At 38.9% G+C, this 18992-nt stretch overlaps 1 long non-coding RNA gene across 5 annotated transcripts in view; it reads left to right on the forward strand.

Moving 5' to 3' along the window:
• The window catches only part of LOC140708818 (uncharacterized), a 357070-nt gene that overhangs the window by 563 nt on the left and 337515 nt on the right, over window positions 1-18992 (forward strand). For all 5 annotated transcript variants that reach the window (XR_012089023.1, XR_012089025.1, XR_012089024.1 and 2 more), the window contains exon 2: window positions 1722-1808. This is a non-coding gene — a long non-coding RNA (uncharacterized lncRNA). The remainder of the gene's footprint in view (window positions 1-1721; window positions 1809-18992) is intronic.

An 18992-nucleotide genomic window follows, 5' to 3' on the forward strand; every position in this document is an offset into this window, starting at 1 on the left:
TTTGTAAACGTTTTCCCCGCATTTAGGGCCACATCTATCACTACTGAGATGTAATAATGTAAAATCCAAGACGGTTTGGGGATGAGCTGTTTTCAGAGAACACTTAAGGAAAATATTACTGTAACGAAGATGGACAATTTTTGAAAGCATGCCTTGGATACCAGAAAGGGATAGATTGGATTAATATATATGTTAGAATCCAGTCAGTTATGTACAACTTTTAAAATTTTATAGGCACTCTTCAGAAAGGGTGGCATTTGTGTCTTGTATTGGGATTGAGAGTTTGTAATAAAGCAGGGCACCTACTTTGGTGGTGAGAAAAAAAGGTCTGGGTAGACATTTTCATTTAATACTTGCCAACCTTGTTAGGCTGGTGTTAGCAACATTTAGGAATGTTGAAATTGAGGCTTAGAGAACTTAAATTTCCTCAAGCGATAGTAAATGACAAAACCTTTCAGTGATGCCATATCGTCACTGTATAATGTGGATTTAGTACTACTGTTAGCCATTAATATGATGGTTATTTATCAAGCATCTATTAAATGGGCATATGTATAGGTCATATTCATAAACTATGCGTATGAGCTTCCTGCCCTGAAGAAATTTGGGGTTTCCATGAGAAAGTAAATGGCAGTATAAAACAACTTAAGGTCCAAGAGGTGTTACAAGGTACCATCTGCTCATGCCTGGACCACTGCAGTAGCTGTGAGCATAGCTTTTTACATTCCCTTTATTTCTCTACATAGTTGCCTTCAGCAGCTACAGTGATCCTGTTAGAACTTGAATATGCCACTCCTCTGTGCAGAATCTTTTAGTGGCTTACCAGCACATTAAAGTTCAAAATTCTTATTCTGACTTTTAAGACTGAACTTGTTCTTGAGGGGTCACATTCAAACTACACTGTGGAGCTTTCCTCATTGTCTCCAAGCACAGCGAGCATCAGTGCTTTGTAGCTATTGTTCCTTCTGCATGGAACACTGCCCTCTCAGATGTCCACAGAGCTTGCTTCCTCATTGTTTTCCAGTCACTGCTCAAATGTCACCTGGCTCTTCTCTGACTACCACGTCAGTGAAATACTTTTACATGTCAAATGTGAAATGTACGAGAGACTATGTGGAGTAGTCCTTATTACAGAGTAGGTGTTTAATAAATATCGACTCTCTTACGATACTTCTCATTTACTCCTGTGATAACCATGCGGTAAAAAAAAAAGACTTGCAGCTATGAATTGATTTTTTACTGATTGATTGATTGATTGATTGAGGCAGCGGCTCACTCTGTTGCTAAGGCTGGAGTGCAGTGGCGCATCTCGGCTCACTGCAACCTCTGCCTTCTGGGTTCAAGCGATTCTCCTGTCTCAGCCTCCCAAGTAGCTGGGATTATAGGCGCCTGTCACCATGCCCAGCTAATTTTTGTATTTTTAGTAGAGATGGGGTTTCACCATATTGGCCAGGCTGGTCTCAAACTCCTGACCTCAAGTGATCCACCCACTCGGCCTCCCAAAGTGCTAGGATTATAGGTGTGAGCCACCGCACCTGGCCGTATGAATTGGTTTTAAATATTTAAGAAATTAATAATCCTGTAGTGTCAGAAACCTTTGGTGTCTTGACTCACATTTTCTGAGCATCACCTCTCATTTCTGACTTGGTTGTGGGGGGACAGTTTCATGCAATCTTCCACATTCTTCTCCCTGACAGCTTCTCCTCTCCCACATTTACCAGGCCTCTTTCTTCCCTGAGGTTCTTCGGACTTCACAGATTCCAGCAGTCGCTCTCTCAGCTCCTGCCCTGCACAGCTTTGAAGTGCTGGTAAGTCAACACATCTGGGGCCCTTCAACCAAGGGGTGACAGTCGCTGATGGATAAATTCTCCTGCTTCTTACGCTTGAGCGAGATAGTTTTGTAGACCATTCTGTGTGTTTTTCAAAAAGTCCCAGTGAAATTGAATTCCGGTTTCTCACCACAGCAACTTCCATAACACATTCTTGTATTGTGTCTATATTCTCCCTTCCATTCTCTCATTGTTTCTCACTAGGATCACAGCCCAAATTACCTGTCCCCACATAAGTAGTTGTCTCAGGTTTTGAGGGAAACCAAGCTAAGAAATTTGATGTAAGAAGAAAGTCTAGAATGCAGCTCCTCAGAACTCTGGAAGTGGGTTACTTTGCAGTCAGAAGACAAGGACTTTCTTAGTGATATTAAGGGGAGGACATGTGCATGACCTAACAATTAAGGCTCTTTGTTACTAAAGCTGATATGACTACTGCCTCTTTGGATGTCTAGCCCATCAGCAGCAAAGATTGATGGTAAATTCCATAAAGAGAGCAGACAGTTGCTCGACTGATTACACAAAAGTCCTTCCTTCCTGGAGAGAGTCGTGGTTTGTACTTACGGAACTGACACTTCTCTTGATGTGACTGGTCTTGTTCACGGTGCTTCTGCCAATGCCATTATCTAATGGAGTTACAAACACATGGTTGACTGACTTTCTTTCTTTCTTTCTTTCTTTCTTTCTTTCTTCCTCCCTCCCTCCCTCTCTCGCTCCCTCTTTCTTTTCTTTTCTTTTCTTTTCTCTCTCTCTTTCTTTCTCTCTCTCTCTCTCTCTCTCTTCCCCTCCCTCCTTCCCTCCCTCCCTCCCTCCCTCCCTCCCTCCCTCCCTCCCTCCCTTCCTTCCTTCCTTCCTTCCTTCCTTCCTTCCTTCCTTCCTTCCTTCCTTCCTTCCTTCCTTCCTTCCTTCCTTGACACAGAGGCTCACTCTGTTGCCCAGGCTTGAGTGCAATGGTACAATCTTAGTTCACTGCAACCTCTGCCTCCCAGGTTCAAGCCATTCTCCTGCCTCAGCCTCCCGAGTAGCTGGAATTACAAGCGCCCGCCACCACACCTGGCTAATTTTTTTGTATTTTTGGTAGAGACACAGTTTCACCATGGTGGCCAGGCTGGTTGTGAACTCCTGACCTCAAGTGATCTGTCCACCTCAGCCTCCTAAAATGGTGCAATTACAGGCGTGAGCCACCACACCCAGCCCAAACACATGATTTTCTGAAGTATTGCCTCCAACTGAAGGATACACTTTATGGTAAAAGAAGTGTGACAATGACACATGACCATGGGATTCCACTCCTCCTACCGTATATTGTGTCAGCTGGAGGCAATTGGCCTGATAGAACAGTGACATTGTTTTGTGAACATCAGCAAGTCTCCTGTTCAGGAACAGTGCTCAGATAGGGTTGAGATGCCATCACTCGTGACACACACACACACACACACACACACACACACACACCCCCCTGGCCCTTGGAAAGTTTGGTGGAGTTAACACCCCCAGGCAATGATCCACCAATGGGGAATGGGCACCTGTGGATAAATGCCTGCCTTCCATTTCCCAGGGGCAATTTTTGGGACGTGTTTTTTGTGTATTTTAGGATGTCCTAGATAATCAAGTCTTGTGACTTGCGAAACAGAGAAAGAGAAACCAATAGTGTAGACTTAGAAGAAGCAGCTATTGACATGGGATGGGTCCAGGAATGTATAGTCTTCTAAAAGCCAGGTGAAGACACTGTTTAAAGGAGGAAGGAGTGATCAACAATGTCGTTTGTGTCAATTGGTGTTACTTAGTCATGTGTCTGTGAAGAATCATCTTGCATAGTTAAACCTCAGGTTCTAGTGTCAGATTAAATTTAAATCCTTGCACCATCCCTTGCTCTTTGAGTGTCTTTGTGCAAATTGCTTAAATTCTCTAAGTCTCAATCTCCCCATCTGTGAAATGGGAATGACAGTAGTATCTACGCGGTAAATTGTGGTGATGAGTAAGTGAAAGACGTTTAAAGATGGTTAAATGGTTAGCACAACACCTATTACCTGACAAACACTTAGAAAAAGTTAGCTATTGATATACTTATTAATATCATCTACTATCATTGGAATCATCCATTTATATATAGTCATCAGTTGTCACTTTTCTAGCTCTTCCATAAGGAATAGGTTATATAGCATTTTCAAACTAGGAAGTTCATTGATAGAGATATGGTTCCAGATGCACTGAGCAGAAAAACTAGTTTATTTGATTTTCATTAAATATCCATTTAATAAATACTTATTGAGCACTTATTCTGCATGCTGCTGTGTATTGTGGATATGTGGATGACAAGACAGATATGGATCCCTGCCCTCACAAAGCTCACAGCCTTGTGTGGTGGAGATAATTAATTACACAAGTAATTACAGTGTGATTTCTGTTAATGATAAGGGAATTAACTACAGGATGCAATGGGAGCTATAGGCTGTGCTAATGAGGCTATGGTTATAGATTCAGTTCCGCTGTAGGTTGCTTGACTTCCAGGGCTATCAGCTTTTCTCTGCTATCTCCTAAATGGATAGAGGTTCACAGAACTGGGCCACCTGGACACCAGCCCTGACTCCTCTTCTTTCCCAGTACTGATAATTGGCATGGGGCAAAATTCTTCATAAAGAGGTAGAATATGTAATGAGATGGAGAAATATTTTGCTCGTTTAACACCTGGCTTTTAAATCCCTTTTGGGTCAAAGTTTCTGTGTTTTGTTTTCTTTTTGTAAGAAGTAATTTGATTAGCCTCTTAGAAGATTATTCTTAAACTGCCTTCCATGGAGGGTTAGTCTTATTAACATGAAGTTCTTTTTACTTCCAGAACAGTGCTGTCTAATAGGAATATAATATAAGCCTTGGAGGCTACTTTAAATTTTCTGCTAGCTATATTAAAAAGGTGAAATGAGGCCAGGTATGGTGGCTTACACCTCTAATCCCAGCACTTTGGGAGGCCAAGGCAGGTGGATCACTTGAGGTCAGGAGTTCAAGACCAGCCTGGCCAACATGGTGAAACCTCATCTCTACTAAAAATAAAAAAATTTAGCAGGGTGTGGTGGTGGGTGCCTGTAATCCCAGCTGCTCAGGAGACTGAGGCAGGAGAATGGCTTGAACCAGCAAGGCAGAGGTTGCAGTGAGCTGAGACAACCTGGGCAACAGACCGAGTCTCTGTCTCAAAAAAAAAAAAAAAAAAAAAAAAGGTGAAATTAATTTTAATAATATATTTATTTAACTTAGTATAACCAAAATATTATCATTTCAACATGCAGTCAGTATAACAAGTTGTTAATGAGATACCTTAACGTCCTTTTTTTATACAAATCTTGGAAATCCAGTGTGTATTTCATACTTCCAGCACATTTTGGTTTGGTCCAGCTGCATTTCAAGTGCTCAGTAGCACATATGACTACTATCTACCACTCGGGACAATGGAATTTTAGAGCACTTTAATTCTTGTTCACCATTTGGAGGTGATGGAGTTTAAAATGCTAGAGAAAATCCAGGCTGAGCGCAGTGGCTCACATTGCCTGTAATCCCAGCACTTTGGAAGGTCAAGGCAGGCAGATCTCTTGAGTCCAGGAGTTTAAGACCAGTCTGGGTAACATGGCAAAACCCTGCCTCTAGAAAACAAACAAACAAGCAAAACAAAAATTAGCTGAGTATGGTGGTGCATGCTTGTAGTGCCAGCTACTCAGGAGACTGAGGTGGGAGGATCCTTCGAGCTTGGGAGGTGGAGGTTGCAGTGATCCCAGATCACACCACTGCACTCCAGCCTGGGTGACAGAGTAAGACCCTGTCTCAAAAAAAAAAAAAAAAAAAAAAAAAAAAAGGAAAGAAAGAAAGAACAAAGGAGAGAGAGAATAAAGAGAATCACCAGTGTGGTTTGGCTGAGAAGGGAGCTTTTGGGAGACTATAGGTTCTGTATCTAACTGGAGTCTTTAAGTTGTTTTATGGAGGCTGTGATTTATAATTCCACCACTTCATATTCTTAAAAAGCTTCAGTAAATCTGCATTGTTCGTTAATTCCCCTGCATAGGTGCATTATTTCAGATGAATTTAAAGAAGGCTAAATTCTGTGGCCAGGTGGGTGTGGAGTAAAAATAAAGATGGCTCGCAGGGACACAGGGACGTAGGAGCATAGGAGCGAGTGGGTGGGAACTGCTAAGGCCTGTTTTTACATAAGATAAGCATTTAACTTCCTCCACTCCTCTACTGTGAAGTCTTGAAGGGTTTATGACACTAATTGTTCAACCTAAATAAACATTTATTAGGCCTGTTCTTTATGGCTGCAATTAGAACTTTTGAGAACCAGCTGCATTTTGCAACTTCGTTCTTTCTTGACTTCTGTACTACTGCACTGACTGGTTCTCCTACCTCACTGTTCCTTGTCCTGTCCTCAAAATGTTCATGTTTCAGTCTGTTTTCCTGATCTCTTGTATAAACTCCTCTTTAGGAAATCAATTTAATTTAAGATTACAGACTTGTCCCCTACATTTATATCTGTGTAATTAACTACTCACCTATGCTTTATTCTCATTTTTCAGACTGCTTGTTAGACATTGGATGCAGTGATATAACCCTGTAGTCATCCTAAGCGTGAACTTGGTTTCTTTCACGAGGCAGTATTTTCCTTCCTCCTTTCTTTTCCTGTCAATAAAAGTCTCATTATTTGTTATCACTATTTCTTTTTTCCCATCCGTTCTAGAGTTTGAGTATCCCTTATATGAAATGTGTGGGACCAGAAGTGTTTCACAGATTTTAGATTTTTTTTAAAATTTTGAAATATTTGCATATACATAATAAGATATCTTGAGGCTTGGGCCCAAGTCTAAATGCAAAATTCATTTATGCCTTATAAATACCTTATACACATAGCCTGAAGGTAATTTTAAACAATATTTTTAATAACTTTGTACATGAAACAAAGTTTGTGTTAAGTACTTATGTGTGGAATTTCCCACTTGTGATATTATGTCAGTGCTCGAAAGTTTTGGATTTTGGAGCAATTCAGATTTCAGATTTCTGAAAACATTAGGGATGTTTAACTTGTATTAGTACACTTTGGTCCATCTTGTGCATATAAGTAACTGTATTAGCTTTCTATTGCTGCTATAACAAATTACCACAAGCTTAGTGGCTTGAAAACAGCACAGTTTTTTAATTTTACAATTCTATAGGACAGAATTTCAAAGTGGGTCTTAGCTGGGTACAGTGGCTCATGCCTATAATCCTAGAGCTTTGGGAGGCTGAGGTGGGAGGATAGCTGGAGGACAAGAGTTCGAGACCAGCCTGAGTGACATAGAGAGACGCCATCTCTACTAAATACATACATACATACATTACATACAAACATAATGAGCCTCATTGGGATACAATCAAATGGTCAACAGTGCTTCATTCCTCTTGAAGCAGCTAAGTTATCTGGGATATATATCCGGGGTTTGTAGTCTCACACCAGGAAAATTAAGGACACAGACACTCACAAAGAGTTTAGGGGTGGAGGCTTAGTAGGCAGAAGAAAAGAGAAGGAAAAACAGCTCTCTTTCTATGGAGAGGGTTCTTCTGAGCAGAAAGGACGAACTGGCAGTGAACGTGCCAGATTTTATAATCCGGCTTGAGGAGGTGGTGTCTGATTTATGTAGGGCTCACAGATTGGTTCAATCAGGTATGATGTTTACATAGCACAAGGGGAAGGCTGGTTGCCCCACCCTAATCTTATTATGCAAATGAACTCTCCCCTTGGCCAGTGCCATCTTGTCTGCTCCTTACTGTACACATGGATGGCAGAGAAGGGTAGATGGAGCCGCCATCTTGAACATGTCACTAGTCCCTAGTTCCTGATGGCATTCACCCATGGAAGCTCCCAGCTTGCTTGTCTATTCTGTCTATGGCTCAACTTTACAGGCTGATCTTTGTTAGAAAATGATTTGGGGCTGCTTTTCATTAAAAAGAAAAGCCTTACCGAGGACTCCCATACCCTTACTATCTGCCTAAGTGGTACCTTAACTCATATATCACTTTCTAAGGGCTCTAGGGGAGAGTTCATATTCTTGCTTTCTCCATCTTCTAGAGGTTGTCCCCATTCCTTGGCTTGTTGTCCCCTTCCATTTTCAAAGCCAGCAAAGCTGTTTGAGTCTTTCTCACATGGCTTCAGTGTGTACTGACTTTTTCACCTCCTCTTACACATTTTAAAGATCCTTGTGATTATACTGGGCTCGCTCAGATAATCCAGGATAATCTCCTTTTTTTTTTTTTTATTATACTTTAAGTTCTAGGGTACATGTGCACAATATGCAGGTTTGTTACATAAGTATACATGTGCCATGTTGGTTTGCTGCACCCATTAACTCATCATTTACATTAGGTATTTCTCCTAATGCTATCCCTCCCCCATCCCCCCACCCCACGACAGGCCCCAGTGTGTCATATTCCCCTCCCTGTGTCCAAGTGTTCTCATTGTTCAATTCCCACCTATGAGGGAGAACATGTGGTGTTTAGTTTTCTGTCCTTGCAATAGTTTGCTGAGAATGATAGTTTCCAGCTTCATCCGTGTCCCTACAAAGGACATGAACTCATCCTTTATTATGGCTGCATAGTATTCCATGGTGTATATGTGCCACATTTTCTTAATCCAGTCTATCATTGATGGACATTTGGGTTGGTTTCAAGTCTTTGCTATTGTGAATAGTGATGCAGTAAACATATGTGTGCATATGTCTTTATAGTAGCGTGATTTATAATCCTTTGGGTATATACCCAGTAATGGGATGGCTGGGTCAAATGGTATTTCTAGTTCTAGATCCTTGAGGAATCACCACACTGTCTTCCACAATGGTTGAACTAATTTATACTCCCACCAACAGTGTAAAAGTGTTCCTGTTTCTCCACATCTTCTCCAGCACCTGTTGTTTCCTGACTTGTTAATGATAGCCATTCTAACTGGTGTGAGATGGTATCTCATTGTGGTTTTGATTTGCATTTCTCTGATGGCGAGTGATGATGAGCATTTTTTCATGTGTCTGTTGGCTGCATAAATGTCTTCTTTTGAAAAGTGTCTGTTCATATCCTTTGCCCACTTTTCGATGGAGTTGTTTGATTTTTTTCTTGTAAAGTTGTTTGAGTTCGTTGTAGGTTCTGGATATTAGCCCTTTGTCAGATGGGTAGATTGCAAAAAATTTCTCCCATTCTGTAGGTTGCCTGTTCACTCTGATGTGGTAGTTTCTTTTGCTGTGCAGAAGCTCTTTAGTTTAATTAGATCCCATTTGTCTATTTTGGCTTTTGTTGCCATTGGTTTTGGTGTTTTAGTCATGAAGCCCATGCACATGCCTATGTCCTGAACGATATTGCCTAGATTTTCTTCTAGAATTTTTATGGTTTTTATGTCTAACATTTAAGTCTTTAATGTATCTTGAATTAATTTTTGTGTGAGGTGTAAGGAAGGGATCCAGTTTCAGCTTTCTACATATGGCTAGCCAGTTTTCCCAGCACCACTTATTAAATAGGGAATCCTTTCCCCATCACTTGTTTTTGTGAGGTTTGTGAAAGATCAGATGGTTGTAGATGTGTGGTGTTATTTCTGAGGCCTCTGTTCTGTTCCATTGGTCTGTATCTCTGTTTTGGTACCAATACCATGCTGTTTTGGTTGTGGTAGCCTTGTAGTATAGTTTGAAGTCAGGTAGCATGATGCCTCCAGCTTTGTTCTTTTTGCGTAGGATTGTCTTGGCAATGCAGGCTCTTTTTTGGTTCCATGTGAACTTTAAAGTAGTTTTTTCCAATTCTGTGAAGAAAGTCATTGGTAGCTTAATGGGGATGGCATTGAATCTGTAAATTACCTTGGGCAGTATGGCCATTTTCACGATATTGATTCTTCCTATCCATGAGCATGGAATGTTCTTCCATTTGTTTGTGTCCTCTTTTATTTCATTGAGCAGTGATTTGTAGTTCTCCTTGAAGAGGTCCTTCATATCCCTTGTAAGTTGGATTCCTAGGTATTTGTGAATAGGAGTTCACTCATGATTTGGCTCTCTGTTAGTCTGTTATTTGTGTATAAGAATGCTTGTGATTTTTGCCATTGATTTTGTATCCTGAAACTTTGGTGAAGTTGCTTATCAGCTTAAGGAGATTTTGGGCTGAGACGATTGGGTTTTCTAAATGTACAATCATGTCATCTGCAAACAGGGACAATTTGACTTCCTCTTTTCCTAATTGAATACCCTTTATTTCTTTCTCTTGTCTGATTGGCTTGGCCAGAACTTCCAACACTATGTTGAATAGGAGTGGTGAGAGAGGGCATCCCGGTCTTGTGCCAGTTTTCAAAGGGAATACTTCTAGTTTTTGCCCATTCAGTATGATATTGGCTGTGGGTTTGTCATAAATAGCTCTTATTATTTTGAGATACGTTCCATCAATACTTAGTTTATTGAGAGTTTTTAGCATGAAGGGCTGATGAATTTTGTCAAAGGCCTTTTCTGCATCTATTGAGATAATCATATGGTTTTTGTCTCTGGTTCTGTTTATGTGATGGATTACGTTTATTGATTTGCATATGTTGAACCAGTCTTGTATCCCAGGGATGAATCTAACTTGATCGTGGTGAATAAACTGTTTGATGTGCTGCTGGATTTGGTTTGCCAGTGTTTTACTGAGGATTTTCGTGTTGATGTTCATCAGGGATATTACTCCAAAATTCTCTTTTTTTTGGTTATATCTCTGCCAGGCTTTGGTATCAGGATGATGCTGGCCTCATAAAATGAGTTAGGGAGGATTCCCTCTTTTTCTATTGATTAGAATAGTTTCAGAAGGGATGGTACCAGCTTCTCTTTGTACCTCTGGTAGAATTCAGGTGTGAATCCATCTGGTCCTGGAATTTTTTTGGTTGATAGGCTATTAATTATTGCCTCAATTTCAGAGCCTGTTATTGGTGTATTCAGAGATTCAATTTCTTCCTGGTTTAGTCTTGGGAGGGTGTATGTGTCCAGGAATGTATCCATTTCTTCTAGATTTTGTAGTATATTTGCATAGAGGTGTTTATAGTATTCTCTGATGGTAGTTTGTATTTCTGTGGGATCAGTGGTGATATCCCCTTTATCATTTTTTATTGCATCTATTTGCTTCTTCTCTCTTTTCTTCTGTATTAGTCTTGCTAGTGGTCTATCAATTTTGTTGATCTTTTCAAAATACCAGCTCCTGGATTCGTTGATTTTTTGAAGGGGTTTTTGTGTCTCTATCTCCTTCAGTTCTGCTCTGATCTTAGTTATTTCTTGCCTTCTGCTAGCTTTTGAATGTGTTTGCTCTTGCTTCTCTAGTTCTTTTAATTGTGATGTTAGGGTGTCGATTTTAGATGTTTCCTGCTTTCTCTTGTGGGCATTTAGTGCTATAAATTTCCCTCTACACACTTCTTTAATTGTGTCCCAGAGATTCTGGTACGTTGTGTCTTTGTTCTCATTGGTTTCAAATAACATCTTTATTTCTGCCTTCTTTTCGTTTTTTACCCAGTAGTCATTCAGGAGCAGGTTGTTCAATTTCCATGCAGTTGTGCAGTTTTGAGTGAGTTTCTTAATCTTGAGTTCCAATTTGATTGCACTGTGGTCTGAGAGACAGTTTATTGTGATTTCTATTCTTTTACATTTGCTGAGGAGTGCTTTACTTCCAACTATGTGGTCAATTTTGGAATAAGTGCAATGTGGTGCTGAGAAGAATGTACATTCTCTTGATTTGTGGTGGAGAGTTCTGTAGGTGTCTATTAGGTCTGCTAATAGACCTGATAGACAGAGCTGAGTTCAAGTCCTCGGTATCCTTGTTGACTTTCTGTCTCATTGATCTGTCTAATATTGACAGTGGGGTGTTAAAATCTCCCACTATTATTGTGTGGGAATCTAAGTTTCTTTTTAGGTCTCTCAGGACTTGCTTTATGAATCTGGGTGCTCCTTTATTGGGTGCATATATGTTTAGGATAGTTAGCTTTTCTTGTTGAATTGATCCCTTTACCATTATGTAATGTCTTTCTTTGTCTCTTTTGATCTTTGTTGGTTTAAAGTCTATTTTATCAGAGTCTAGGTTTGCAACCCCTGCTTTTTTTTTGCTTTCCATTCACTTGGTAGATCTTCCTCCATCCCTTTATTTTGAGCCTGTGTGTGTCTCTACACGTGTTGGGTCTCCTGAATACAGCACACTGATGGGTCTTGACTCTTTATCCAATTTGCTAGTCTGTGTCTTTTAATTGGGGGCATTTAGCCCATTTACATTTAAGGTTAATATTGTTATGTGTTAATTTGATCCTCTCATTATGATTTTAGCTGGTTATTTTGCCTGTTAGTTGATGCAGTTTCTTCCTAGCGTCAATGGTCTTTACAATTTGGCATGTTTTTGCAGTGACTGGTAACAGTTATTCCTTTCCATGTTTAGTGCTTCCTTCAGGATGCAGATGAACTGGGAAAGAGGGGGTTTATTTCTGTAACCAGGTACTGGGAGAAGGCCTGTAAGATATTGCCAGACCAACTCAAAATTATACAGTTTTCCAGAGCTTATATACCTTCTAAGCTATATGTCTACATGTAAGTGTACATTCATCTAAAAGTGATAAGTGATTAACTTCTTCAAATCTATAACTAAGATCTGAGTCCTGAAGACCTTCCTCTGGAGCCTCAGTACATTTACTTAATCTAAATGGGTCCAGATGCTGAGATGATTCCCTTAAATGTCTCCTGCCAAATCATGGAGGTTTGGGGAGTTCCTTCAGAGCCCCAATAAACTTGTTTGTGGAGGCCTGGGGAGTTTCTTCAGACCCCCAGTAAAACTTGTTTAATCTTAAATGGGTCCTGTTAAGAATTCCTCCGTTATCGCCTCACGCTTCAAGGCCCAGAACAGGCCTAGGCAAAACTCTTGATGGGCTTTCATTACATTCTAGCCTTTGTATAAGGGCACTGGCTGTCTCAGCTTTTAATATTTAACTTCATCACTCGGTCAGTGCTGAAACCGTTGTTATGGAGGCTTGCCTGTTCAGCCTTTATGAAGACCTGGCCTGCACAAGTTGATTGAAGCCCATCCATACATTTTGAGGCCCTGTTCCACTGGGGACCTCTGAGTTATCTCCTTTAAGGGGTGAGGAAGCTTGGATATTATTCTCCACCTCCTCCCATTGAATGAGGACTTTTTGTAAGTCTGTTAACTCCCCAACAGTTTATTTCTACCCTTCCCCATGCCAGCAAGCAAATCTAGGAGAAAGCACCCAGGCAGAGGGTCAGTAGGATACCAGGGGCCCTCCTGTGGTTGAAGAACTCTCTGTTGATTGACTCATCGCAGTGAATGAGATGCATGCTGTGGGGGAACTGTGGGGCATCTCAGTAAGCAAGTATTAGAACGAATTTACAGGATTTGTTCTCATGTCAGGTAATAAGGAAAAGGAAGAGGTTCTAGGAAGTGGGGATTTGCTCTGGGATTTTCTGTTGCCTGGAAACATAGATCATCCTATGGCTGGGTATCTTTAGAATTCTTTCTTCTTCTTCTTCTTTTTTTTTTTTTTTTTTTAGACGGAGTCTCGCTCTGTTCTCCAGGCTGGAGTGCAGTGGCATGATCTTGGCTCACTACAACCTCTGCTTCCTGGGTTCAAGTGATTTTCCTGCCTCAGCCTCCTGAGTAGCTGGGATTACAGGCATGTGCCACCACGACCTGCTAATTTGTATTTTTAGTAGAGATGGGGGTTTCACCACGTTGGTCAGGCTGGTCTCGAACTCCTGACCTCGTGATCTGCCCACGTCGTGCTCCCAAAGTGCTGGGATTACAGGCTTGGGCCCTCATTCCCGGCCTAGAATTCTTAGCTTGAAGGAGAGAAGAACAAAAGGAAGCTACAACTGTAATTGGTAAGGAAGTAATTCTTATATTAGCCCAGATAGAGAGATGTTTGTTCATTTTGGGAGTTTAGACAATGTTCTTGTTTTTGTCTGAGTTCATACGTGATCACCAAGTGGTCCTGTGTTTATTTTGATCCGTCATTGTCATGGAGTGGACTTGTCCGCTATTGGTGTTCTGTGAAACTGTCATGATCAACAGAGGGACACTGTGTCTTATTGGATAGTACCAGTCAAGCTCCCAGCTGTCAGGAACTGCTTTTCTTTTTCTCACTACTATGGTCATGTACTGGCATGGTGAGTGCCAAAACTAGTGAGACTTCTACAGCATCCACTACTTTTCACTTCCTTCCATTCTATAGACTGCTGCTGAGTAGGTATTGATACTTTTACAGTATTTCTTTTACCATAGTTTTACCATGTGTATTAGTTTTCATTAGTGCAAAACAAGTTACTGCAAACTTAGCAGCTTAAAACAACAACTATTTATGAGCTCATAGTTTTGTAGATGAGAAGTCTGGATATGGGTTGACTGGATTCTCTGCTCTGGGTCTCATAAAACTGGAATCAAGGTGTTGGCTAGGACTGTCATCTTACCTAGAGCTGAGAGTCTTTCTTCAAGCTCATTCAGGTTGTTAGGCAAATCCAATTCTTTGCAGTTATTGGACTGAAGTCCCTGTTTCCTTGCTGGCTGTTAGCTGAGGTGCCTCTCTCCGCTTCTGGAGGCTGCCTGTGATTCTTACCAAGTGGTTCACTCTGTGTACAAAGTTGGGTGTGTCAAAACCTTCTTGTGTTTCAAAACCCTGATTTTCTCTGTCTCTGACTGCTAGACCCAGATCTAAAGGGCTCATGAGATTAAGTTAGGTCTACAAGGATAATCTCCCTTTTGATTAAGTCAGATCAACTGATTAGTAACCTTAATGATGTTGGAAGAATCCCTTTTGCCATATAATATCACATTTTAAGCTCAGATTATTTCAAGTCATTCACATTTTTGCATTAATCAACAAAGCATTTATTGTTATTGCTGAAGTAAAATGCCATTGCATGAAATATTATTTATCATTTCACTGTTAATGGAAATTTAGGCCATTTCCAGGTTTTGGCTGTTACTCATCAGGATGCTGTAGAGCATTCATGTTACAAGTGTTTGTGTGGACCTATGTTGCCATTTCTCTTGGGTAAATATTAATACCTAGAAATGGACTAGTTTTGTCATATAGCTGTGTATTTAACTTTTAAGAAACTGCTGGTCAGGCATGGTGGCTCACGCCTGTAATCCCAGAACTTTGGGAGGCTGAGGTGGGCGGATCATCTGAGGTCAGGAGTTTGAGACCAGCCTGGCCAACATGGTGAAACCCTGTCTCTACTAAAAATACAAAAATTAGCCGGGTGTGGTGGCAGGCGCCTGCAGTCCCAGCTACTCGGGAGGCTGAGGCAGGAGAATCGCTTGAGCCTGAGTGGTGTAGGTTGCAGTGAGCCGAGATCATTCCATTACGCTTCAGCCTGGGGAACAAGAGCGAGACTTCATCTCAAAAAAAAAAAAAAAAAAAAAAAAAAAAAAAAAAAAAAAAAAAAGGAAAAAGAAACTGCTAAACTATTTTCCAAAATGCTTATACCATTTTACATTCTCAGCAGCAGTAGATGAGAATTCTATTCACTTCCCATCCTAGCCGAAAGACTGGTCCAGTCTTTTTCATTTTAACTGTTTTAAAAGGCTTAGTAGTATCACACTGTGGTTTTAATTTGCAATTCTGTAATGTCTAATAATATTAAATACTTCCCATATGCTTGTTGACTTATTAAGCATCTTTTCATATGCTTTATTGACTTCTGTAGACCTTCTTTGGTGAAGCATTTATTCACATTTTTTGCCCATTTAAAAAAAATTGTTTTTATATCTTTAAAAGTTTTTCAACTGTTTTATTTCTTTTTAAACATTTTCTACAGTTAGGATGTAAAACCTAATGTTTTCATATATATTTACATAGTGAAATGATTACTTCAGTCAAGCATATTAACATATTTATAACCTCACATAGTAAGCTTTTTAAATTATCACATTTTGTGAATTCTTTATGTATTCTAGATCCAAGCCATTTTATCAGAAATGCAGCTTGCAAATATTTTACTCCATGCTGATGCTTGTTTTATCGTTCTTTTCATGATGTCTTTTGAAGAGAAGTTCTTAATTTTGGGGTATATAATATTAATGGATTCATTTTTGATGGATCGTGCTTTTTGTGTCATAGCTGTTAGGTTGGTGCAAAAGTAATTGTGGTTTCGGCCATTACTTTCCATGGGAAAAACTGCAATTACTTTTCCACAAACCTAATAATGTATCTTTGCCTCAGTGTCACAAAGATATTTCCTATTTTACTTTACAAGTTTTCAGTTTTAGGTTCTACATTTAGGTCTGTGATCCATTTTGAGTTAATTTTCACATATATTTTGAGGTCTTTAGTTCATTTTTGTTTTGGAAAGTTATTTTCATTGGATTTTAACTTCTAGGATGATGAATGTTTTTCATTCAATACTTTCATGATGTTGCTGCACTCTCCTCTTGCTTGCATTGTTTCCAATGAGAAATCTGCTCTTAGAACACACTAAAGATGAAAATTATTCTTTTGGAGTTTTGTTGTTGTTTATCTATTTTCTGGACACAGATTGTGACCATTTGCCAACTGGAAGTATATGATTTTTAAAACAAGTGAAATGTAAATTCCTGTCTAAAAGTGATTGTTTGATATTTCCAGATGAATTCAATAGACTTGGTCTTCCAGAGATATAAAGAACTTTCAATTTTTGTTATAGTAGTTGATCCAGGACAATGTATCATAAATTCTAGAAACCTCATGTTGGTATCCTAGGAGACGATATTGCAGCAGATATTAGATAGCCATTCTGCATCTTTGGAATAAAACAGTTGCTACTTAGCAGAACCCAGGGTTAGACAAATCAGTCTTGTACCTATTTGAAAGGAAGAAGTATTAAAAGAAAATAAATGTTTATCAACAAATTTCATCTCAGATGCTGTTATGGAAATGCAAGTTTCAATTCATTTATATAATTGAATAAAGTAAAATTTATAGTTATTTTCAGAGCTTTCATTTGTCTATAACATATGTTAAATTTGTTATTTTAGATATTTTAAAATTGACTTAGTAATCAATACATTAAAATATTTTATTATAGTATTAGCCTGATACGTGGAAATCATACTTATTTTTGGTTAGTTGTAATTGCAGTTAAAGGCAGTTTGCTACATTTAATACTAGAAAGTATGCAAAAATCTAAAATCAACATGTGAAATGCATTCGATTGTTTTTGCAAAGAAATTAATAGTATAACATACATACATTAAATATACATAACATATGTAAATAAATATATGAAATAATATTTATATAATTGATATAAAACTGCTTTCAAAATATATTGTATTTTTGCATTTTAAAGAAACAAAGAGTCAAAGAACTTGTAAAGAATTTGTTCAATTTCTGTTTATAGCTAATACCGGACTAACTCACGACAGAAAGATAGGTGGAAATAACTATTTCTCTGTCCTCTGTACGCCAGAAAAAAGTTTCTACCGTTGAATAAATACAGTTAAATGAAGTCTGAAGAGGTATATATTGCATGTATTCCTTTTAATCTTTTAAGGTATTTGAATGTAAGATTTAAAGACATAATTACTTCTTTAAGATTTAAAGCTAAAGTTCTTAAACATAAAGACAATAATCAATGACCAGAAAAGCAATCCAAAAAACCATAATGACAAATGCAAAACTCTAGAAGAATATTAGCTCACTTTTTCATGAGTCTCTTATGTTACTAATGACTTAGCAATCCTAGTTTACTTTATTGTATTATTATAAGTCCTAAGATTCTTGTTATTTCTATACAGAGGAAGAGGAAAATACAAGAATTTTCCTTGTATTTTCTGAGAATGAGGTTTAATATGATGAAGGTTTTTCATGGCTTTTTGAATTAGTTTTTTAAAAAAACTTTGTCTTATAAGAAATTGTACTCAGCTTATGTTTATTATGCATTGTTTCTTCTTTGAGTCATGTTTATTACATCTCTCAATTGCCAATATGGTTATTCCATATCATAAAAATATACTGTCTTTCTATTGGAGTTGTTACTGAGTTATTGTTCGTTTCAAAGGTATAATCAAGTTCATAAATTGCTAATATGACTATTGAATTTAAAGAAACAATCTTGTCTCTTTTCTTAATAATCCCTTTACCAACTCCCTTCCCCACCTCTGAAGTTCTTTGAATCACTTTTCATCACAATGAAATAATTTGTGACCATGGTTCAGCTGCCTTTAGTTGCTTTCATCACAGTAGTCTTTCCTAAAATAAGCTCTTTTGCATGTATGCATATATATGTGTGTGTGTGTGTGTGTGTGTGTACACATATCTTCTGTTTTTCTATTTATACTCAGTGTGATTATTTTGATGTGATTTAGGTCTTAACAGTAATATAACTTCTTTTAGAAATAGAATGGTCAGCTTAGCTCATATGGAAAAGAAATATTACTTTAGATGTCTTCTTATAACAGTAGCCTATTGGATTCATCAGGGAGGAAAAAAAGCCTGTCAGGACCAGCATAACCTGAAGAAAAATAGTAGCATTTTGGTTTCTTCCATCTTAGCATGTCATGACGTAGAAAGAAGATAGTGTTATTTTTTACCCTTTAACAGAACTTGTGTGGTCTTAAGTTGATAAAAATAATGGAATAATAACGTGTATTTTCCAGGCTTGTGACATAACAGGAGAAGTTTTAGTTACATATGTGGCAGCATAAATAACTGAGGGACTGGGGAATGAGCCTGGCTGGCACCACTTAAACATCAGACACAAGCTCTATTTCTAAGAGCATGCTGCTAGATATAACCTCTGTGAAGAATACCTGATTCTGGGAGGATAGATGCTTCACTTTAACAAAAATTTTCATATTATCTTAAAGTCCATTCTATTTTTTTTTTTTTTTTTTTTTTTGAGACTGATCTCACTCTGTCACCCAGGCTGGCATGCCTGGTGCCATGTCGACTCACTGCAACCTCTACCTCCTGGGCTTAAGGGATTCTCCTGCCTCAGCCTCCTGAATGACTGAGACTACAGGCATGTGCCACCATGTCTGGCTAATTTTTGTATTTTCAAATAGAGACGAAGTTTCACCATGTTGGCCAGGCTGCTCTCTAACTCCTGACCTCAAATGATCCACCCTCCTCGGCCTCCCAAAGTGCTGGGATTACAGGTGTGAGCCACCACACCCTGTTAAAGGGGCTTTGAGAAT

The sequence above is a fragment of the Chlorocebus sabaeus genome, chromosome 17 (assembly GCF_047675955.1).
Source record: "Chlorocebus sabaeus isolate Y175 chromosome 17, mChlSab1.0.hap1, whole genome shotgun sequence".
In the NCBI taxonomy this organism is placed as follows: domain Eukaryota; kingdom Metazoa; phylum Chordata; class Mammalia; order Primates; family Cercopithecidae; genus Chlorocebus; species Chlorocebus sabaeus.